At 33.4% G+C, this 23,221-nt stretch overlaps 1 protein-coding gene across 1 annotated transcript in view; it reads right to left on the bottom strand.

Moving 5' to 3' along the window:
- Positions 1 to 23,221, bottom strand: part of LOC140436682 (uncharacterized) — a 167,746-nt gene that overhangs the window by 94,536 nt on the left and 49,989 nt on the right. The window lies entirely within an intron of this gene.

The raw sequence follows: 23,221 nt of genomic DNA on the forward strand, positions 1-23,221 counted from the left end.
TTTGGAAGAAGACAATTTAGAACTATTATCAAGACTCTTTAACAGTATATACAAGACTGGTACAATTCCACAACATTGGTTAACGTCTACGTTTGTGCCTATACCCAAATCAAACTACGCAAAAAAATGTAACGACTTTCGATTAATAAGTCTCATGCCCCATATTCTGAAGCTATTTCTAAAAATTATCCAACAGAATTTACAAAAAATGCGAACAAGATATGGGTCCGGAACAATTTGGCTCTCGAAACGGTATGGAAACGCGAGAAGCGTTGTTCAGTTTCATTGTTCTCATACAAAAGTATCGGGATCAACAAAAATATGTCTACTTGTGCTTTATAGATTATGAAAAGGACGGTTCCGTCCCCTGGTCCCAGTCGTAGTAGTGAACTAGTGAGTGAACTAGAAGTGACTAATGAGTGTAGTAGTGTCTGGGGGCTCGGGAGACTGAGACCTCGGAAGCCCTGAAGAAGACATCAGAGAGGATGTCGAAAGCCCTGCAAAATGGATATCGACGCGGTTCAACCCGGAAGACTGGTGAGTTTAATATTAATTTTTATAATAATATTAATCTTAGCTCTAAGTTTAATTGTACTAACCGCGGAAATATTTCCGAACATATATATATATATATATATATATATATATATATATATATATATATATATATATATATATATATATATATATGGAAATATATATATATATATATATATATATATATATATATATATATATATAATAAAAAAGTCATACTAAAACCAATATGGACTTACGGCGTAGAACTCTGGGGCTGAAGCAAGCCTTCAAGCACAAACATTTTACAGATCTTCCTATCAAAAACATTGTGTATGATAGCTAACGCCCCTTGGTTTGTGAGCAATGCCAACCATCCACAATGACCTAGGAGCACTAACCGTAAAAGATGTCATATCACTCCACACCAACAAGGCCAAAATTACATAAGGGAAAATGGAGAACTGTCCCTGGACGGTACCCACATCAAGTCAATATTGTGATCACATTTACTAATTACTAAATAATATACTGTTTATGAGTAGAATGTAGGTAAATATGCATTAAAAAACATTTTGTAACTGTATTTTATTTTCCCCCATTTAGCTCCATGTATTTATTTCTTCTAAATACCTGCATCTTATCGTCCTATTCGTAAAACCTATCGTCTAATTTCCTTACCTATAGTCCTCTTTGTCTCTCTTCTTAGCATTTCTTACCAATTTCTTCTCTATAATATGTCAAAATTCATATTATGGCATATTGAGTTTTTAAATCTTTATTTTTTCAAAGACTTTAAATCGTTTTTATATTACTTGTTTAAATATTTTCCTTTTTCTGTCCCTTTTTTGTGCATAATTGGTTTTTTGTTTCCATGGTGTCAACATGCTAAATAATATTGAAAATTTCAACTCGTTCACAGTATATAGGTACTTAATCAACATTTATTATAAATAAAAAAGAATTTGAATACAGATTGTATCTAACATATAAATGACTTGCCGGATTTGCGGGACAAAAGAATTTAACTTAAATATCTGTACTGTATGTTAGTTTATTACACTCTGCCAGTGTAGTAAACAACCAAGGTCATAGTGGTACCTTTGGACGTAAAAGTTTCGACACCCAGAGGGCATACATTCTTTTAACAACTAAAAACCAGCACATGCTTTTATCGGACTTGTTCGTCTAACTAGTTATTGACCTCAACTCTGTATTTATGCTAATGAAAATAACAATGGCCAATTATTCATCGTGTGACCAATTAATTTGTACGTGCCAATGCACGAACTGTGCGAAAATTTGTAAAATATACAGTGTGAGTTAAACTTTTGTGAACTGTTTTCCCAATCTGACTGATCAAGGTAACCATAAGTAAGAGTACAAATAATTTTACATAAGCGGAGTTAATTCTGATAAATTTGGCCCTCGAAAACAAAGCCCCCAATATTACCAGTCCTTTAAAGCTTTGATTATAAAAATAAGTAAGCAAATAAGTACGCTTAGAAATTCATTTGGAAAAAAATTCTATATTATATTGAGACGCACTGTAGAAAATTGGATTCTCTACAAAAGTTCGTTTAATAAATAAACAATAATAATTAAAATATTAAAATTTTTCATCTACCTGTCAGTTTTTTACAAAATTTCAAAATTTCATCTGACGTTTAAAACATTAAAATAAAAAAGTAATACTTCATCTAAGCTTCTAAAATAGAAGCAGGTTTCAAGCTTTAATTCTATTTTTATTAAATAACTGACCCAATTAGTACCTATATTATCAAACAATACCGAAGGCTCATTTTTTTTATCCTATTAGCAATTTTCTACACTATTATTAATCCGCAATTGTGCTAAGGACCAAGGACCCAAATGTAAGAAGGTAAGGACCCAACATTAGTAAATTTACTAATGTTTGTATTTTGAGAACGATTTCCGAAGTGGAAATTGAAACGTCAATAAACGTATTTTAACCTTTAATTGTGGCTTATTCCCATTTAAATAGTAATTAATTTAAAATGCCACAAGAAAATAGCTTCAGAACAATATTCCAAAAACAATTAATATCTACGTATAATAAATGGTAACTTTTATTAGAGATCAAAGATTTATATATATTTAATTTCAATAAGCTGCAGAACAAAACTTATTTAGAAATATACTCTATAGAATAATTACTTAATTTCGCAACAGTTAAAGTGCTTGACACAACGAATTCCATCCAAAACAAGGTGGCACACAAGGATATATACTATCTCCACAATATTTTAATATATTCTTCTTGATGTGCCTACGCGTTACGAATGTTGACGATCATCATGGCAATCTTAACCTTATCTGCAGCAGCGCGGAAACGCTGCACAGATATTGTATTGAACCAGATTCTGAGGTTTTTTAACCAAGATGTTCTTCTTTTTTATGGACCTCGTTTTCCAAATATTTTTCCTTTCAGGATGGCTTGAGGGAGATCATATCTGGATTAATTTCGCATAATATGTCCGAAGAATTGTAATTTTCGAGATTTGATGGTGGTCAGTACCTCTCGGTTCTTATTCATTCTTCTGAGGAGCTCTTCATTTGTGACTCGGTTAGTCCACGGGATCTTAAGTATTCTCCGATATAACCACATCTCAAATGCTTCCAGTTTTCTGCACATATATTCGTTCAAGGTCCACGATTCAACACCATACAAAAGGATAGAGAAGACATAGCATCGCAGCATTCTTACTTTTGTATCAAGAGAGAGGTTCTGACTCTTGAAGAAGGCCCCCATCCGATTGAAGGTGGATATAGCTTTTCCGATGCGTGCTCTAACCTCTGGTTGTTGGTCCATTGTTCATTTATTATGGTGCCGAGGTAGTTGTAGTGCGTCACTCTTTCTACAGGGAATTGGTTGACGTAGAGTTGACCTTATGTTATCCTTTTCTTCCTTATTATCATAAGCTTTGTCTTCTTAACGTTTATATTGAGTCCATATTGTTGACTGTAATACGTGATTTTGTTCATAAGAACTTGTAGGTCTTCTAAGTTGTCAGCAAATACTATAGTGTCATCTGCATATCTGATGTTGTTTAGCCGATAACCACTTAGTAGAATACCTTTTTCAGTTTCGTGCAAAGCTTCGATAAATATTCTTTCAGAGTACAGATTGAAGATTAGAAGAGACAAAATACAGCCTTGCCTCACTCCACGCATGATTTTCACATAGTCAGTGTGTTCACCTTCAACTCTGTGATTTGCTGTCTGATTCCAGTAGATTTCTAATTCTTTTCAGATCTTGGTTGGTAATTCCTGCTTCTTTTAGTATTTGCATCATCTTGGCGTGCTGTACTCGATTAAACGCTTTCTCGTAATCAACCAGACATGCGTATACGTCGCAGTTGACGTCTCTGCAACTCTGGAATAAGACTTGTACCGAGAACAAAGCCTCTCCAGTACCAACAGCATTTGTGAACCCGAACTGGTTGGGGGAAATTTGACTTTCACACAGCTTGTAGATTCTCTTGAATTATCATATAAATTACCTTTAGGAACAATTTTAGAAGATGACTCATGAGACTTATAGTACGGTAATCTTCCCCTTTTTTTACTCCTGTTTTTTTTGGGAAGTTTTATTGCGGAATAAACTTCCTGCTGTAATATTCTTGGTCCATCATTTACCTCTTCTTCTAGCTTAAAGGTGTTATCTCTTTGGTCTTCAAATAGTTTTGTCTAGATAGTCTAGATATTCTTTCCACGTTCTTATTTTACTCTGTTCGTTGTATTTAATACATCCTCCTCCTAAGTGCCTTCTCTGTTCAGGTTGGCGATCAATATGGCAAATTTCTCTCTGTTCTGGGCTTGATGAATTAATTCATGTCCTCTTGTTTAGGTCCAACCTCTGATGTTTCGTAGCCAAGATTTTTCTTTCATCCTTGCCTTCTAATATTACCTGGAGCTGCTCAAATTTCCTATGGCGCATTATGTGTCCTCGATATGACGTATCTCTAATTTTGATAGTATTGGCCAGATGAGGGCGTGTGTTCATTGCTCTCAGTACTTCTTCATTCGTAGTTCTGCTGGTCCAGCTTATTCTTAGCATTCGGCGAATTTAATTTGTTGACGTTATACTGTTTTAATCTCCAAGTCTCAGATCCATATAGTAATAGAGACCACACATAACACTTTAGTATATACGGGGAGCATATTATGAGAAGAGCGCTTGAAAGTTGGGAAAAGGACATTTCAATAATTGGCTGAAAAATAAACAACCTACTTTTTGCAGATGACACAACCCGTCTAGGAAATAGTCAAGAAGAGTTAATTGATCTCATACGATTGGTTGAAAATGAAAGTCAAATATTTGGTCTGCACTTAAACACATTAAAGACAAAGATCATGATAGTGGAGAGACTACATAACAATCATCCACACATAACCACGATTGATCGGTTGGAGGTTATGAGCTCATACTTACATCTGAGATCATTGATCACAAACACAGGAAGAAATAAAATGTAGATGTGATCTACATAGTATGATAGTACAGGTCGCCGTAGGAAAGAAGGCCAAAATATGGTTGATAAACTGCTTAACATTTCCAATACTGACATACGGATGTGAATCTTGGACCCTACCACAAGCGAAAAGAAGAAACATACATATCACTGAAATTCACAAGACAAATAATTCAATTTTAAATGAGCTAAAGGTCAGCAAACAGCTCTCCAGCAAAGTCCATGTTGTCAATTTATGTAAATATTTTTTTTTTAATTGCAACAACCTGACAAAATTTCACATTTTTGAGAACTGATGTCAGTTTCAAAACAAATTTTGTCTTTTAGTCTTAGAACACACTGTATTTGACTTTCACATTCGCCGCACATGCCGTAGTTAACAATACAACAACATATCGGGCCACTTCAACTGCGTTTTAATTGTTGTTCATTATAATCTATAAGCAGGTTATATTTGCAACAAGCGATATGGTCTGTAATTATCAGAAAAATTAGTCGGTTGTCGGTGTAGCGGATATCTTTACTGTTTGTTAAGCATGAAAAACTAGGTCTTTGTAGGTAGTCATAATACGAACGACTAAATAGGTTATCTTTGGTAATTATCACCACCACTAACTGAAAAGACGGCTAGTAATACGATGTATCGTTTGATAGAACTTTAATAAAATTCCACACTAAAGCTTGAACGTGTGTTTGTTTACTTTAATTCTAAGAAATTCTATACTCTTTCTCTGTATTAACATACATTATACATAATATAATAAAATGTGTACGCCACGCAATTATGTCTGATGTTGACGCAGTTATCTTATTAAAAGATTCTAATAGGTAATGTAGTTTTGGTTGAGTATCTCTCTTCCTCTGTCTCATTCTCCTTCAAGGCATAAACACAATTTACTATTTTTCTTCTTCTTCTAAATGTGCCTATCTTCTAGAGATGTTGGCAACCACATTGTCCCATCTTATTCTATTCATAGCAGCTCGAAATAGATCAGTTGACGTTAGACCAGTCCACTTCCTAAGATTGGCCAGCCAGGATATACGTCTACGGCCAGGGCCTCTCTTACCCTTAATCTTGTCTTGTAGAATCAACTGTAGAAGTCGGTATTTATTATTACGCATGATGTGGCCGAAGTAAGCCAATTTTCTGTTTTTATGGTGTTAATAATTTCTTTGTCTTTTCTTAGCGTCTCTTACTATTTTTATTGAGAATAAACCATGATTTTACTTTAAAGTAAGTTTATTTGACGGAAATCGTTGTCAAAATACAAAATATTAATATACTCCAGTCGTCATAGACGAAATTACCACTGAACCTCTAAAAATTATGCTAATAAGCTGAATTTTGCTGAGAATGTCAATTTTGGGACTACAAAAAAAAAGATGCAAAAAAGTTAAAGACTTTTACCCCTAGCTTCCCCCTAAAACACCCCCTTGTAGTGAGGAAAAATGGAAAAAATCTATTATTAATCAAAAATCTATACGTCGTACAAAAAAATGTTTTAAATAAAAAATGTAGCTGATATAATTTTAATTAAAAATATTTATTTGCACTTTTTGTGTAGCACGAACCGTTCTTTTAGAAATGGCACTTGAAGCGACCGGTGATTTTGAATGCCAGTACGCGCGCGAAATCAATTTTAAATAAAATTTGTATCAAACCGACGCGACGGTAAAAATTCGATATCTTTTGGTAAGAGTGTCCCATCGACAAAAATTAAAATGCGTTTTAAAGGTGAAAAGTGCAGATTATGTGAATTGTGAATTGTTGCAAATAAATCAGTTGTTTAATTATTATACATTTTTGAGATTTTTGCCATTTTTTATGATTCTCATAAGATCAATAAAATTTATTACTTTTATTGACCGGTAACTATGAAATTTCCAAGTAACCAGTACTTTCTTTACAGTTTCTTACAAGCAAAAGTTTATATGTATATACCTCCCAAGAAAGTCTCGCATCAAGATGCGTACCCAATAGGGATCTGGATGTCAATTATTTCAATAATTAGCACTTTTTCTTATTAGTGAAATTCACATGCACTGATTTGGTTTCATTCAATTTTATCCTCCATTTTTTGGTCCAATCATCGATCTTTTTCAGCGAAGATTGTAGATTTTTTGCAGCTTCTTTATGATTATTTCCCACTGCCAGAACAGCTTTGTCGTCAGCAAATGTTGCCATTGTTCCATTTTCGAGTTCAGGGATATCATTAGTGTATAACAAGTAAATCACTGGGCCGAGCACATTTTCCTGTGGCACTCCCGCCTTGATTTCCTTTAAATCTGTGTAGATATCCTCCTACTCTATTTTGAAGTGTCTTTTAGTTAAGTACGACTTTAATAATTATGAATACTACCTCGGTAGTGCTCTATTTAATATATGGATAAGGCCTTCATGCCATACCTTATCGAAAGCTTGGGCCACATCCAGAAAGATAGCTGAATAGATTTGTTTTCTGTTCTGATCTATCGTTAAATGACTCTCTCTAAAGCTAAACTGATGTGGAATCTCTTTTCTTTGATGATCTTTAGTCTGTTCGTTAGAATATTTTCATATAATTTTAAAAGTACATGCAATAATGAAATAGGCCTGTAGGATGAAACCTCATACGGCGGCTTTCCTGGGTTTTCAATCATTATTACTTCTGCCAGTTTCTACATTTCAGGAACATACTTTAGTTCAAATGATGTATTAAATAGGTATGTAAGCTTAGTGATGGCTTTCTTTAGTAATTGTTCTAATATTTTGCCTGTTATTTTTGGGATCGATATTCTCTTTTATCTCTTTCGCAATTTCTTTGATATTAATAGGTTTAATTTCCAAGAGATCTGGTCCAAATTATTCACGTTGACCAAGTCAGTTCCTTTATTTGGTTGGAACGTATTTTTGAGATGCTGTGCAAAGCGGCTGGCTTTTTGAGCATTGGTTTGAGCTCCCATCAGTATTTCTGATTGGTGGGTTATGTAGTATAGGTCTTTTGAGCCGTTTGGTGGCCCCAGAGAGAATATCCACTACTTTTTTTCAGCTGTTAACTCGCAAAGTATATCCCAATCAATTAATTCTTGATGCGTTATACTTCTCGCTTGAGATGTTGTGACGCATTGTTTAAACTTGTCTTGTCCTCAAGAAATATGGTTTGTTGCCACTTACGAAGTAATTTTATTTTTTCAGAAATCAGGGTTCTGATTTCTTTCGGATAATTTTTTTCCTTTTGTCCTAACAGGGATGATTGGATTACTGTTCCTTAGAATGATGCAATTTTCTGCCAAGACTTTAATAGGGCGATTAGGCCTAATTTGTGATTCTGATTTGATGTTAAATAAACGTCATCAGAGAAGGCATACCTGGGCAATAAATTAAATTTGGAGGAGATAACATGTGAAAAATGAGGAAGAATAAGTCTTGCTTGGGCGGCTGACGGAGCTCTTAGGAGAAACGCATGGATTAGTATGAAAAAGCGAGGTTTTGTAATATATGTATGTTCCCAGTGATGATATTTTATTAAGCTACTGCTTCTTCTTCTTTATTGTTTTTTAATAGGCAAAATAACTCTTCAATATTCAGTATCTTCTAAACAGTCATTCCAGCGTTTTTTTAGGTCAGCCCAAGCATCTTCGGCCTATTGACGATTTGTCTTGAGTTATTCTTACTATTCTATTTTGTGTCATTTCATGTTTATTCCGCTCTATTCTTCTTTTATATACCCATGTATTAACTTATCTACTTTGCACTCTCTTTCTCTTATGGCGCTACAGACCAAGTCAGGCTTTGGCCTCCCCCAGTATCCGCCTCCAAGCATTCCCTTCCTTGGCTGCTTTTCTCTAGTTATCCACTCTTAATATCTCTTTAGAATCGGTTCTCACTTGGTCTGTCCACCTCTTTCTTTGTCTTCCTACTGGCCCATGTCGCACCATAGTTCCACTAAGCGTTCTACTATAAAAATATGGGCTTTAAACCATTGGTTTAAATTATTTACTTTTTATATATTATCAAAACTAAAGTACACTTTTAGGGCCAACGCGTGAGTCTGTTTCGGCCAATCTAATCATAAATTTTTTAAAATAATATGCAATATTAGCTCGTATATTGTTCTGAAGCTATTTTCTTGTGGCATTTTAAATTAATTTATATTTAAATGGGAATAAGCCACAATTAAAGGTTAAAATACGTTTATTGACGTTTCAATTTCCACTTCGGAAATCGTTCTCAAAATACAAACATTAGTATCAGTACATAATGTTATTAACTCCATTATAGCTGATATATTTAGTCCTGTTCTAGTTGCCAATGTATCATCACTTTCTAATTTTGTCTTGACTATATTTAAAGTCTTATCTAATGGCACATTCGTAAATAAACTATTTATGTCAAAACTTACTAAAGTATTATTTGGATTAAATTCAATATTTGATAATTTATTTAAAAAATGTTGTGTATTTTTTATAAATGTGTCATTTTTATTTGCAATTGGTTTTAAAATATTTAATAAAAATTTTGATAGTTCACTACAAGGAGAATTCATGGTACTACAAATGGGTCTAAGTGGTATATTCGTTTTTATGAATTTTCGGTACTCCATAAAAATGAGGGGTCTTACTGTAATGAGGTGTAATTAATCTTCTCTGATAACTGGGTAAACAATCTTTAAACTTGAATAAAGTTCTATATATTTTGTTTTCCAAAGGCTTTGTTGGATCCTTTGTTAATTTTGTATAAGGTCCGTTTATTATTAGATCTTTAATTTTGTTTTCATATTGAATTCTATCCATTACCACAGTTGCATTCCCCTTGTCTGCTGGTAGGATGATTATGGAGTCGTCATTTTTTAAAGTTCTTATAGACTTTAGTTCCTCTTTGCTTATGTTTTGTTCAATTTCAATAGACTTTTCCAATTCAAGTTTACATAATACTCTGTATTCTTCCTTTTCATGGGTTGGTTAACATTGAGATATTTTTTCCACTGAGCTTATTATGTCTAATTTTGGAATTGATGGCTGAGTAACAGCAAAGTTTAGACCCTTTGACAGTATTAAATTCTCCGTTGCATTTAAATGTCTAAATTTGATAGATTGACAACTGTCGCTAAAATGTCATTATTTCTATTTAGTTAAATTATTAAACTAATGTTTGTATTTTGAGAACGATTTCCGAAGTGGAAATTGAAACGTCAATAAACGTATTTTAACCTTTAATTGTGGCTTATTCCCATTTAAATATAAATTTATTAGCTCGTATAGCTTTTAGTGTATTTATTAAGAAATAATAAAAGATCATTTAACTTAACGGGAATTCCATAATTTATAATCTATAAATACATACTACAACAAATAAATTGCCACATTAATTTATTCGGATAATAAAATTCAAATGTAGAAATAATATTAGTTTAGCGTTTACGCAAGTGACTGACAATTTTGGCTTTTTAGACCAATGTTTTCCAAAATGCTAGTCTAAGAAACTGAAGATTTTATCTTATAGACTAAAACGTTCGAAAATTGTCTATAAAGCTGGATTTTCAGCTTTATAGAAAAGAGGGCGGCACTTAGTCAAGTAGCCGGTTTCGTAGCTAAAAAGCTGATTCTCTAAGAGACTACGACATATATTATATCGATAGATCAGTTTTGGAGTAATTGTGTGTTTATTTTACCTCCTCTTCTTAATTTAGCTGGATCCATTCATCTGATTCATTAAGTTGCGATATTTCTATTATGTTCTATATAAGATTTTGTGAATCAGAGCGAGAAAAAAAAGTTAATTTGTACAAATTATTATGATATTAATCTTACGTAATTTGACCTTGCAGTTTTTGTTATACTAGATCATACATAGGTTTAATATTTCATTATATCCAAGGCCTTGATAATGATCCAGCATCAAATTAATATTAACACTTCACAAAAAACATAAAAAATTTAAATCTCTAATTTGTTGCTTGAAATAAACCGAAACCTTCGATCGACCGAGATGATTAAATACTTTTTTGATCCTATATCTAAGCTGCAAACGTTATAATAAAAATCTACCATATTAAATAAAGATTTTATGCTTGTGAACGAATAATATTGAATTAATAGATCTGAAAAACCAGTCAATTGAGATTTGTGTACGGTAACTTCATGATTGTGCGTATTTTGTAGATTTCTCGTCTAACTGTTGATTTGGAAAAGTACCGTGATAATAATATTACATTTATCAGCGTAGGAAAATTGATCAAAATTGAACTTACGTTAAAGTTAAATGCATATGCTACATACATATCAAAGCGATATACTTTATGTACAGTCATGTTTTAATAAAACAATGCTTGAACTTTTTCGATATATTTTCTTATTAAAGGTAGGCAGCTGTTAAGATTTCAGGATCATTGAGAGGTGCTTATGAAGAAATCACATACGTTATGTATGTGTTTTAACACTTCTTATAAAAGGCGGAATAGAGTAGGCATAGAAAAGTGGTAGGGTATCTTTATTTAACAAACATCCGCATAGGAAATTGCAATCTATATATGATAGGGATGGCAATCTGGAAGTAGACGTCAAAAATGCTGAAAAGTATGACACAAAAAGAGTGACTCTTCACAATTAAACATTAAACCTTATTTTTCATCCAACCCACTTACGACCATAGATATAGGTCTTTACCAGTGATTTTTATTAATTTTCCCATTTCACAGTAATACGTATACTACTGTCCGACGTGTAGCTAACCTCTCTCTATTTTGTTCGTCCACTTTTAGTCTACATTAAGGAGGCCTACAGCCAGCTGAGCATCCTAGACTTTAACCAATACAGCTCATAGAAACAGAATTATACCTCGGAACAGGAACGATTTCATTAGATAATAAAATCCTGGAAAGGATGGAACACTTTAGATATCTGGGTAGTTGGATTGACTGCAAGGTTAAAAGTGACGAGAAAATTTAGATCAGAATAGAACTTGCACAAGCAAGCTTTATTAAAAAAAGCTTGCACGAAAAAGATTTATTAACTGGCTTTCTGTATTTTGCAGTAGAAGTCTGTCATTAACCACAAGTCTAAAAGTAGTGAAGTGCTACGTCTGGTTATCTTTGTTTTATAGATGTGAAACCTGAACAACAAAAATGAAAAATCCTAATGAATTATGAGCGTTCTAGTTGTGGTGTTACCGTCGCATGCGCAGGATCCCATCTACAGCACACATATCTAACGAACGTGTGCTAGAGACCATGAATAATGAGAGGACCTAAAAATCGCTTACTCCGGTTGATCATTAATTGCAAAATCGAAGGAAAACAAGGTCGAAAGAAAACAACTGTCCTGACCGTGAGACAGGTCGAACGGTGGACAATTAGTGGATGTTGGCGACAATTCTGGCATACTCCTCTCGGTCTTGTGTGGGTCTACAGAGTGCATGGACATCGAGGTTTGTCCAATCCCTTATGTTTTTAACACATGAGCACTTCTTTCTTCCGATGCCCCGTTTTTCTTCTATCTTCCCTTCCATAATAAGCTTTAAAAACTAGTACTTGGAATTTCGAAATATATGACCCAGATAAGCAGTTTTTCTTTTTTTATTATTGGCAGCAATTCTCGTTCTCTGCTTATTCAATTTAATACTTCGACATTTGTTGTGTGATCTGTCCAGGGAATTTTAAGTAGTCTTCTAAATATCAACATTTTAAAGGCTTCCAATCGGTTCATCACATTGGCCTTTATGCTCCAGGTTTCTACACCATATAGAAGTATGGAGTAAATGTAACATTTTACAAAGAGATATCGAAGCGTTAAATTAAGATTGCTGTTGCTTAGCAAGGTTCTCATATTAGTAAACGCTGTTCTGGCTTGCTTAATCCTGCTACGTATCTCTATGTCTGGATCTAGATCTTTAGTTATCCAACTACCGAGATATCTGAACGTGGGGACCTTTTGGATGTTCTTATTGTTTACTCTTATATTTAATTGCATATTTCGTGTTCTGCTAACCACCATTACCTTCGTCTTGTCTATATTAATCTTCAAGTCCAGTCATCATCCTTCAGTGTTTATTCTATCTATTAGTCGTTTTAGCGCTTCTTGGCTATCAGCTATTATGATTGTATCATCAGCATAGCGAAGATTACTAATAGTCCGTCCGTTGATTTTGATTCCATCTTCAGTGTCACTTAAGGCTCTATCGAAAATCGTTTCAGAGTAAAGATTAAAAAGGAGGGGTGACAGAACACAACACGGTCGTACACCTTTTTCGATTGAGAAATATGATGTAGATTCCAGTCCTACTCTCACAGATGCCACTTGATTCATATAAAGGTTCTTTATGATTTTAAGATCATTCTCATCTATCGAACGTTCCTGAGGCAATCTTACTAATTCTGAATGATCAACACAATCGAACGCTATCTGGTAATCTATAAAGCATAGGAAGACATATTTTTGCTGATCTCTGCATTTCTGAAGTAGAACAGTTAAGCTATAAAGTGCTTCTCTTATGCCAAATCCTTGTCTGAAACCGAACTGTGTGGGGCTAATGTCTCTTTCACATTTGTTGTATATTCTTGTGTGAATTATCTTTAAGAAGAGTTGTAGGACCTGGCTCAATAAGCTTATCATTCGGAATTGGTCGCAACTATTAGCGTTTGGTTTTTTTGGGATTGGTATAAAGGTTGATGGAAGCCAATCCTGTGGTATTTGACCGGACCCATAAATGTCATTAAAAAGATCTACCAAGGCGTCTATATTGTCTTCACTCAACATTGTTAGAACCTCTATGTATATATCGTCTGGGTCTGGTACTTTTCCCCATTCATTGAGAATGGGTCAAGAATTAAGTCATAATATATTCAGCTAAGAAAGGCATCCGAAAGGATGCCGTAATAACACTATATGGCAAAACTGACATATTAACACTGAGATGAAGCCAAGAATTCATAAAGCCAGTGTTAGTCGTCCAATAACGACATATACATCAGAAACAAGACCAGATGCAGCTTCAATTGGGAATTGTGGAAACCCGTGCAATCAAGATAGCAAGAGATAAATTATCAATCGATAGAAGAAGTATCGGAAGACCGCGCAAACGATGGAGTGACAACTTCCATAGAGGTATCAATCTGCCAATGAATAAGCAGACTGCTTATAGAGAGGAAGACGAAGAAGAAGATCTTTAAACTTTTACTCTAGTCACTGGCCAGCCAAATTTCATTTGGGCTTGGCTAGCTTCGGAGCTATGAACAGTTCTTCCTACCAATTCCTTTTTTCCCTCGATCGTTTTGTTTTGTATTAACTTCAGTAACCAGTATCTGCTCCCTATCATTATATGCCCCAGATATTCAGTAGCTCTATAATATCTCTAACAGCGCTTATATCATAGAGATCTTTATTCCTTATTTTATCTCTCAGGATTACTCCCCGCATTGACAAATCCATGCGCCTCTGTACGAGTCATTTTTAACGACGTTGCCGTAGAATTAATGTTTTTGCTTAATAATATTTTTACTAAGCCTACTAATATTTAATATCATTATGGATGAGGCAATAATAGGGAAAGAAAAATCCTAAGATATTTGGGCCTGAACTTGATGGAGCAGCAGGACTATATAGGATAAGAACTAACAAAGAGTTCGAATAACTACATCCAGATGCTAACATAATAAAAGAAATAAAGTTCAGAAGACTTGAGTCTGCAGGACACCTCAGGAGACAGACATTCTGACGAAAGAATAGTAAAGTTGATATGGGAAGAAGCCCCATTTAAAAGAAGACCTTGTGGACGACCTTGACTCCGGTGGAGATATAATATAGACGGAAACCTTAAAGCTATGGGCGTGGAGAATTGGACGGAGATTGCCCAAGACAGAGACAAATGGAGTCATTTTGTCAAGTCGGCTAAAACCCACGAAGGGTTGTAACGTCACGGATTAAGTAAGTAAATGAGGTAATAATGGAAGTACGCAAAGCAAAAGGATATAAAATGGGGAATTGAGAAAGTAAAATTCCTGTTATATGCAGACGGTGCTGTTTTATTAGCAGAATATGAAGGCGATATTCAGAGGCTTAGAGGCTTTTACATTATTTTAACACAAAAGGGTTAAGTATGAATATGACAATAGGAACTAAAAAAACCAAATGCATGACCACCTGTAAAGAACCGAGAACCGACATGATGTAAATAGGAAGTTGGCGGGAAAGTAATAGAAGAAGTTTTATTTATCTAGGGATAGAGATATCAAGCTCGAGCAACAACAAAAATAAAGTAAGACTAAGTAAGTTGCAAAAACTAATAAAGTAGCAGCACATCTAAATGAAATTATATGGATAATATGATAACTAGGGTGTACCAGACAACAGTATGCCCCATTATGACATACACAGCAGAAACAAGGCTGACACAAGTAGAACAAAAGGAGTAATGGAAACAACAAAGACGAAAATACTAAGAAAAATCATCGGCAAAACTGTATATAATAGGAAAAAAGGTGATGCCATTCGAAGACAGTGCAAAATAGATACGAAACGAAACTTGCTAAATTTGTTAGTAGATGTTATAAAACGTAAACTTCAAGCTACCAAAAAATTAGGTAACAAAAAAATAGAACTCAATTTTTTTTTAATTATAACCACTTTCTAGACATACATATATTTAAAACAATATAATAATGATTAGACAAACTTTGTCAAGCATGAAGTTGTTTTAACAGTATATTTTATAACATTTTAAGCAAAATGTTAATTTGCCATATTAAATATTGTTTACAACTCGCTGAAGACGCATAAATCGGTATTTTATTGTTAATAAACTGAGTTTTTATAATATTTATATAATTATATTATTATTCACGATATAATTTTCGTCCTACATACAATCGTTTCATTTTAGTGTTCGGAAGAGGTGTTTGACCCAAAGATGCCGAAAGGAAATATGCGTCCTCAATAATTCAAGAATAATTTGAAAGCGATTTTCTAGCTAAAAGTCGAAACGTCAAATAAAATATTTTGAAAAGTAAGTTTGTAGCTTGTTCCTAAAAATATATTCTTTTTCGCTTTATGTATGTTACCTGTTTTCTGACACCCATCGATTTTGGGCAACCTTTATAGCTCTTAGCACATAATTTCTTATTCTATTGAGTATGCTATAAACTTTAACCGGTAAACACTTAAAAGTTCTTATTTTTTGTATTGGACGTGTATATATTCCAACGAAATAAAAAAATTTGGTACTGGACAAGTAATTTTAAGAAACAACGAATTTTAAATATTTTTGATGCGCTGATTTTAAAAGTCTTTATTTTTTCGTAGCTCTAGTTTTCTTGGAATGGATTGTATGGTTTTAATAAGAGGTAAAAATAAAAAAAAAAATCTTTTTCCAGGTCATATTTGGAATTTTCAGTACTTGGAATTTTCTATGATCGTAAAACCCAAATTACCGATACCTGCCGCAGCCCACGACTGAATTTCACTACCTGGGCTATATATTGAATGGGTATCTACTATCTATACACTTACAATATGTCTGCAACGTATTTTACAATTTTTCGGTAACTTGGTTCGCAGAGGTGACGATAGTTTGGAGAGATTAATTGTTTCTGGAGTTCCAGGGAGAAGATCAAGAGGACGATCACCAACTAGATGGTCCGACCAAATTAAGAATTCAGCTGAAAACTTATTCTGCGAAGCTCTCAGAGCAGCTGAAGATAGAGACCAATGGAGAAAATTGTTAGGAATATTGAAAGAAATCACGATCCTCAGTATTGGGGAAACGACAAGAGAGAGAAAGAGAGGGAGAGAGAGGGAAAGAGAGAGAGAAAGAGAGGGAGAGAGAGGGAGAGAGAGAGATAGAGAGAGATAGAGAGAGAGATAGAGAGAGAGCGAGATAGAGAGAGAGATAGAGAGAGAGAGATAGAGAGAGAGAGAGAGTCTTTAAAAAGATAACCGCATGCAATTGTGACAGTAAAATTCTCCTGTTAGTGATTCCATAGTAAATCATGAGAAAAAAAACAGGAAAAAAAACCTCATAATACTATCCCGACATGGTAATTATTATCACTTTATCATCATGGTCTTATCTTTAGTTTACTCTCAATAAACACCAAACTCTGATTTTATGTGTATGTTATTTAAAAACATAAATGATGTATCCTCGATGTTTTATTGACTTACTAATAGTGGAATTTTCTTTTTTTGTTTTTCTATTTTAATGTGGTAACCAGATTCTGCTGCACCTTCTGTTTCTTTTAGGACTATACTTGAATCGTTCCATTAAACCCTATGTTCATTTTCTCATGCATGCTTACATATTTGAGATCATCTTCTCTATTTTTAATATAAGATTGATGTTCACTACCTAATTCTGACATTTAATTCGCATTCCCAAGGTATTATGCAAGAGGCACTAAAAAACGAAGATGTACTGGTAGTAAACGGAATATTGATGAATAACTAAAAGTATGCCGACGATACCGCTTTCATAATCACTTCCATTAGATACCCCAGAATAAGCTTCAATAGGTTGCCAATAAGAAAAGTATTCCTAAAATCAATTTTTTTAGCCCGAATAGTTTATTTTAGGTTTTGTGGATCATTCTGAACAAAAAAAGTCTCGTGTAATTTTTCTCTAAAGTTAGTCATTTCCAAATTATAAGCAATTTAAACCTAAAAAAAAGAACGAAAAATGATGATTTCCAAGACTCTAAAATACAATTAAAAAATATTATTTCTTAATTCGCCAAGTGCCTAAAGTTAAGTTAAAACGTTGTTCTATCAGTTGCTGATAAGTATGTTGGTTATTTTATTTTAAAACATTGATTTTTAGTTGTTAATGAAGCCCTTATGGCATGGCAGGCGTTCGGGATCCCCCGCGTCTTGACTATATACATATCTACATATATTATATGCAGACTAAAGTAAACAGTCAAAAACCAAAAAGTTTAGCTTGTTACATAGCAGCTGAATCCTTAAATTATAGTATGTGTAACATTTTGCTAGTCATGCATGCATTCACGGGTTGTGATGCCACCAGCAAAATTGGCACGATACATAAACACTGACGAAAATCAATATGCCCTGATTCCTCTAGAAAATGAATTGCCGTTTACTGTCGATCAATTGAATGCACTAGCAAAAGTTTACTTAAAAATAATAAATAAAAAAGGTTTGTCAATAGATGGAGCTAAACTAAATTAATATTTTATCCCGTTCGTACGGCATGGGTATTAACTTTAAAATTCATGCATTGAGATGTTCATTACAAAATTATATATATGGAGAAATGGGATATATACAAAATATCAGGTTTTAAACTTTCAGGATTTTGGATACGTGGCACATGAAGCAGGAGTATTATCACCGAAATGTAAGTCAAAATATCCAATACTTCATGAACCGATTTAAGAATATAAATTTACAAACACTTGTAAAACTAAAGCATTAAAAAGTAATTGGAAGATAAATAATGTTTCTTGTCTACCTTTATGTGGTTGCAATGTAGACAAATGCAAAAATATTGATTTCAAATAATTTTGCTACAAATTTATAAAATTTCGATCGCTTTCATAATTTTTTAATTAATATTTATACCTTCAAAAATTATAATAAACATTAAAAATCAAATTGATTTTAGAAAAACTAAAAAACGTGACGAAGAATAGCAAAAGATGAAATACATAAAGGTAAACGTGTCCAAATTAAAGATAACAAACTGATAATAGATGGTCGAGAAAGGAAATGGAATAGGAACACCAACCATCTGGAGGAATTTCCGTGAGGTGGTTCAAAAAACTAGCAAGGGATAAGAGGATACATTATTCGTTGACAGACGAGGCAAACAAACAGGCAATGACTGCAGATAAACTTAGGTACAACAAAAGTGAAATAAAAAAAGATAGACAAGAAAACAAAAATAAACGACGAAGACAACAGGACAAAAAAATAAAGAGTTGATAATAAGCACATGGAACATAAGAACTATGCTAGCTCCAGGAAAAATGTTAGAAATAAGAAAAGAACTCAAAAGATATAAAACAGATATTGCAGCACTGCAAGAATTACGTTGAGAGGGACAAGGACAGATTGATAAAACATACTTTACAATGTTATATTCAGGAGGAAAAAAGCAAGGGTAAAAAGGGGTGGAATTCATGATACTAGGGCACCTAAGAGAGAACATTATAAATTCAAGCCAATATGCGAAAGGATGGCCTATGTAAGAGTCAACAATAAACCATTTAATATATGAGTGTTATGTACGCCCCTACAGAAACAAGCAATACAGACGAAAAAGAAATCTTTTATGATAGGGTCGAAGAGGAGATAGAAAAATACACAAAGAAGATGTCATATTTGTACTGGGAGACCTCAATACACAGATTGGAAAAGAGGACTTTTTAGAACAAATTGTGGAAAAGCATACAATACACGAAAACACGAATGATAACGGGCAAAGACTATGTAACCTAGCAACTAGAACAAATTTGTTAATAAGCTCAACAAAATATATAAGGTAACATGGAGGTCACCAGATCAGAAAACATACAGTCAAATTGATCACATAATGATTAATAATTGAAAACAATCTTCAATAAAAGATGTAAGAACATTTAGAGGTGCGTGTGCAGATTCAGACCACTACATGGCTATAGCCACTATAAGACAAAAAGTTAAAATTGAAACAAAACAGAAAAACCAACATAAAAACTGGAATGTCAATAAAATGAGTAATGAAGAAGTAAGAAAAAAATATGAAGAGGCAGTAACAGTTCAAATAAAAGACTAATATAAAGCACAAGATATAAACACAGAATGGGAGAAATCAAAAAATCAATAGAAGAAGGTGCAAATATGCAGGTGGGTAAAAGTCAGGATAAAACAAAAAACGGATGGTATAACCAAGAATGTAAAGAAATAACAGGAAAAAAATTTCAAGCCAGTTAAATGGCTAAGAACAGATAAAGAGGAAGACAGAGAAGAATATGAAAAATTAAGAAAGAATGCTAAGAAAGTGATAAGGCAAAATAAAAGAACACGGGTAGACGAAAAAATGCAGGAAATAGAGCAGGAAAGAACAAACAGAAATACGAAAAATGTTTACAAAAAGATTAAAGAACAAAACAAAAAATACAAAGGCAAAACAAAAGGAATAAAAAATAAAGAGGAACAGTGATAATAGCGGATCAAGAACACAAGCAAGTATGGAGGGATTACTACAGAGAGCTCTTAACGGAGAAAATCCCAGGAGAAGAAATAAATATCGAGGAGGAAACGGTGCACGAAGAAAAAGCAGACGAAGTAGATGAACTAGACATCGAAATTTCAAAAGAAGCAACATTAGAAGAATTAAAGGAAGTAATACATAGAAGCAAAAATGGAAAAGCCCCTGGTAAAGATGGAATTAATATGGAACTAATAAAATACGGAGGAAGGGAGTTAAGAGGAAAAATACTGGCATTATTGAAAAAAATATACGGAAAGAAGAGAGAATGCCAGTGGAGTGGGAGGTAGAGCAGATCGTAGCCATACATAAAAAGGGAGACCAACAAAATTGTGAAAATTATAGAGGAATAACATGAATGTGGATTCACAGAAGGAAGATCTACAAGAGAAGGAGAATTACAAAAATTAGCATAAAGACGCAAAGAGGAGAGACAGAGGAATTCAGTATAAATAAAGGGATGAAACAAGGAGATGCCTTATTAACAACGCTATTTAATCTAGCCTTAGAATATATACATACTACGAAAAATAAATAAAGGAAATCTAAGAACAAGAGGTGGTCAAATATTCGCATATGCAGACGATATTGCTATTATTGCAAAGGACAGAAAAATAATGAAACAAATGCTAGAAAAAATAAAAAAAAGGGGAGGTAATGGGACTAAGATTAAATTAGGAAAAGACAAAAATATTAGGATTAGGGAAAAAGCCAATGAAAGAAAAAATCAAAATAGGAAGGTCTGAGTTTGGAGAAGAATACTTCAAATACCTAGAAGTTACAATAAGCGAAATCGGAGAAAGGAAGTCCGAAATAAAAGAAAAAATATTAGCAGCTAATAAAGCTTATTTTGAAAACAAAAGATTTCTTAAAAGCAAAACACTGACTAAGAAAATAACACTATCTATAAGATCTATAACACCATAATTAGACCAATATTATTATATACAGAAAAAAACAATGACGATGGTGAAAAAAGATAAAGAAGATTTAAGAATAGCGGAGAGAAAGATTATGAGAACCATACTGGGACCAATCAGAAGAGAGCAAAATGAATATATAAGTAGAACAAATGCAGAGATTAGGGAAGAACTTAAGGAAGACATCGTGACTAAAATAAAGCAATGCAGAGTTAGATGGTTAGGTCACATTTGGCGAGCAGAAGATAAAACAGTGACATACGCAATGATAGAATGGAATCTAGGAGGAAGAAAGAGAAGGGGAAGATCAAAATCAAAGTGGCTGCAAGAAGTTGAAGAAGACCTTCATCGGGCAGGAGTCAGAGAATGGGGAGGAAAAACTAGAGACAAAAAATGGAGAGATATCATCAAGAAGATAACATAAACAAAAGGGGTAATATACCCCCACACTGGGGTATATAGCCATTATATATATATATATATATATATATATATATATATATATATATAATATATAAAACATGATTACTAAAACGTATGTAAAGCGCCGAGAACGCCCAAGCTGCATATATAATTAATAGTGACGCGCGGCAGCCCGAGCGCCCGACCTGCCATAAGCGCTTCATTATAACTAAAAAACAATGTTTTAAATTAAAATAAGCTTAAAATACTTGTCGGGAACTGACAGTACAAGGTTTGAGCTTGAATTTAGGTACTTGGTGAATTCAAAAAATAATATCTTTTATTTGTGTTTTTGAGCCTTCAAAATCGTCATTTTTCGTTTTTTTTTTCATTTTAAATTATTGTTTATAACTCGAACGATAAACTTTAGAGTAAAATTACGAGATCGTTTTATTCAGAATGGACCAAAAAATAATTCGTCCTGGTCGAAAAAATTGAATTTAACAATTTGTTAAAAAAATTATTTAAATAAATTAGGACCACTTTTTGCATGGGCGACCTCTTGAACCTTATTCTGGGGTATCTCATGAAAGTGAATATGCAAAAAATCTCATGGGAATATTTTTCCGAACGAACCCGAGCTTTTGTCTATAAGTATAATAAAGTGGTTCTTTATTTTTGTACAAGAGTGTAGCAAGTCATTAACATTTATACAAGAATTCAATGATCTTGAAAAGACAAAATTGTTGAGACATTAAACAACTCTTAACAAGCCCGAAACGTCCGTATAAATAGTCTACCTTCAACTTTTCGTGTTGGTACCAGCTGTGAATTTATAATGGATTAATCCTAGTGCAAAAAATCCGAACAATAGAATAATAATAGTAAGTTTATAGGTACGGCGATCCGAATTATTTCAAGGCTGACTTGACAGCGTTCCGCAGAGAAAAACAATTGCCAGCAGGATTCATACATCACTTGATTGTGATCATAATTTTAACGGAAGAATTTTTGAGTTGGCAACGCTCAAGTACTTTGACCGGGAAATAGAATAGTCAATTTGAATGAAAAACATGCGATGCATTGAGTGCATCGCTTGATACGAATATATAAGTTATTATTATTGTTTTGTTGTGTGTTTTTTTTTGTTGTGCCATATTTGGTAGTTAGCGGATGTCAGGTATATTGAGGATGTATGAAGGTTGGTCTCTTCCAAAAGAGAGAAAGCTAACACGTTTTGTATAAGAGTGGCAAACATCAGTTTCAAATTTGTTGAATTAATATAAGGTATATAAATCATGATTATTTCCTGCAGTTATTAAACACAGGAAATTATTGAATCGTTTATGTTTTTAAGTCTCAAAATTATGATATATATGATATCTGGTTTTTGGATGTTCACGTAATCAATCCTCACTCTTTATCTATTGAAAAACAGTAAGAATTGAAAGATTTATAAATTGAAACATTAACATTGGAACAATGCAACTGGCTAAACTTTTTATCTTATTGATTTCATCGCAACATTAACTTTCGTGATATTTTTACTGTAAGTTGTTTAGCTTCACTTTAAAATTAATTTAAACTCAGTGAAATTGAGTATTTTCGCTAAATTTTCACATTTTTTGTACAGTCTATTATGGAATGTTCAGAGCATGTTTCAGCCTGGTAAAATGCACAATGTTATTCAAGAAATGAACAGGTTG

The sequence above is a fragment of the Diabrotica undecimpunctata genome, chromosome 3, assembly GCF_040954645.1.
Source record: "Diabrotica undecimpunctata isolate CICGRU chromosome 3, icDiaUnde3, whole genome shotgun sequence".
Taxonomy (NCBI): Eukaryota; Metazoa; Arthropoda; class Insecta; order Coleoptera; family Chrysomelidae; genus Diabrotica; species Diabrotica undecimpunctata.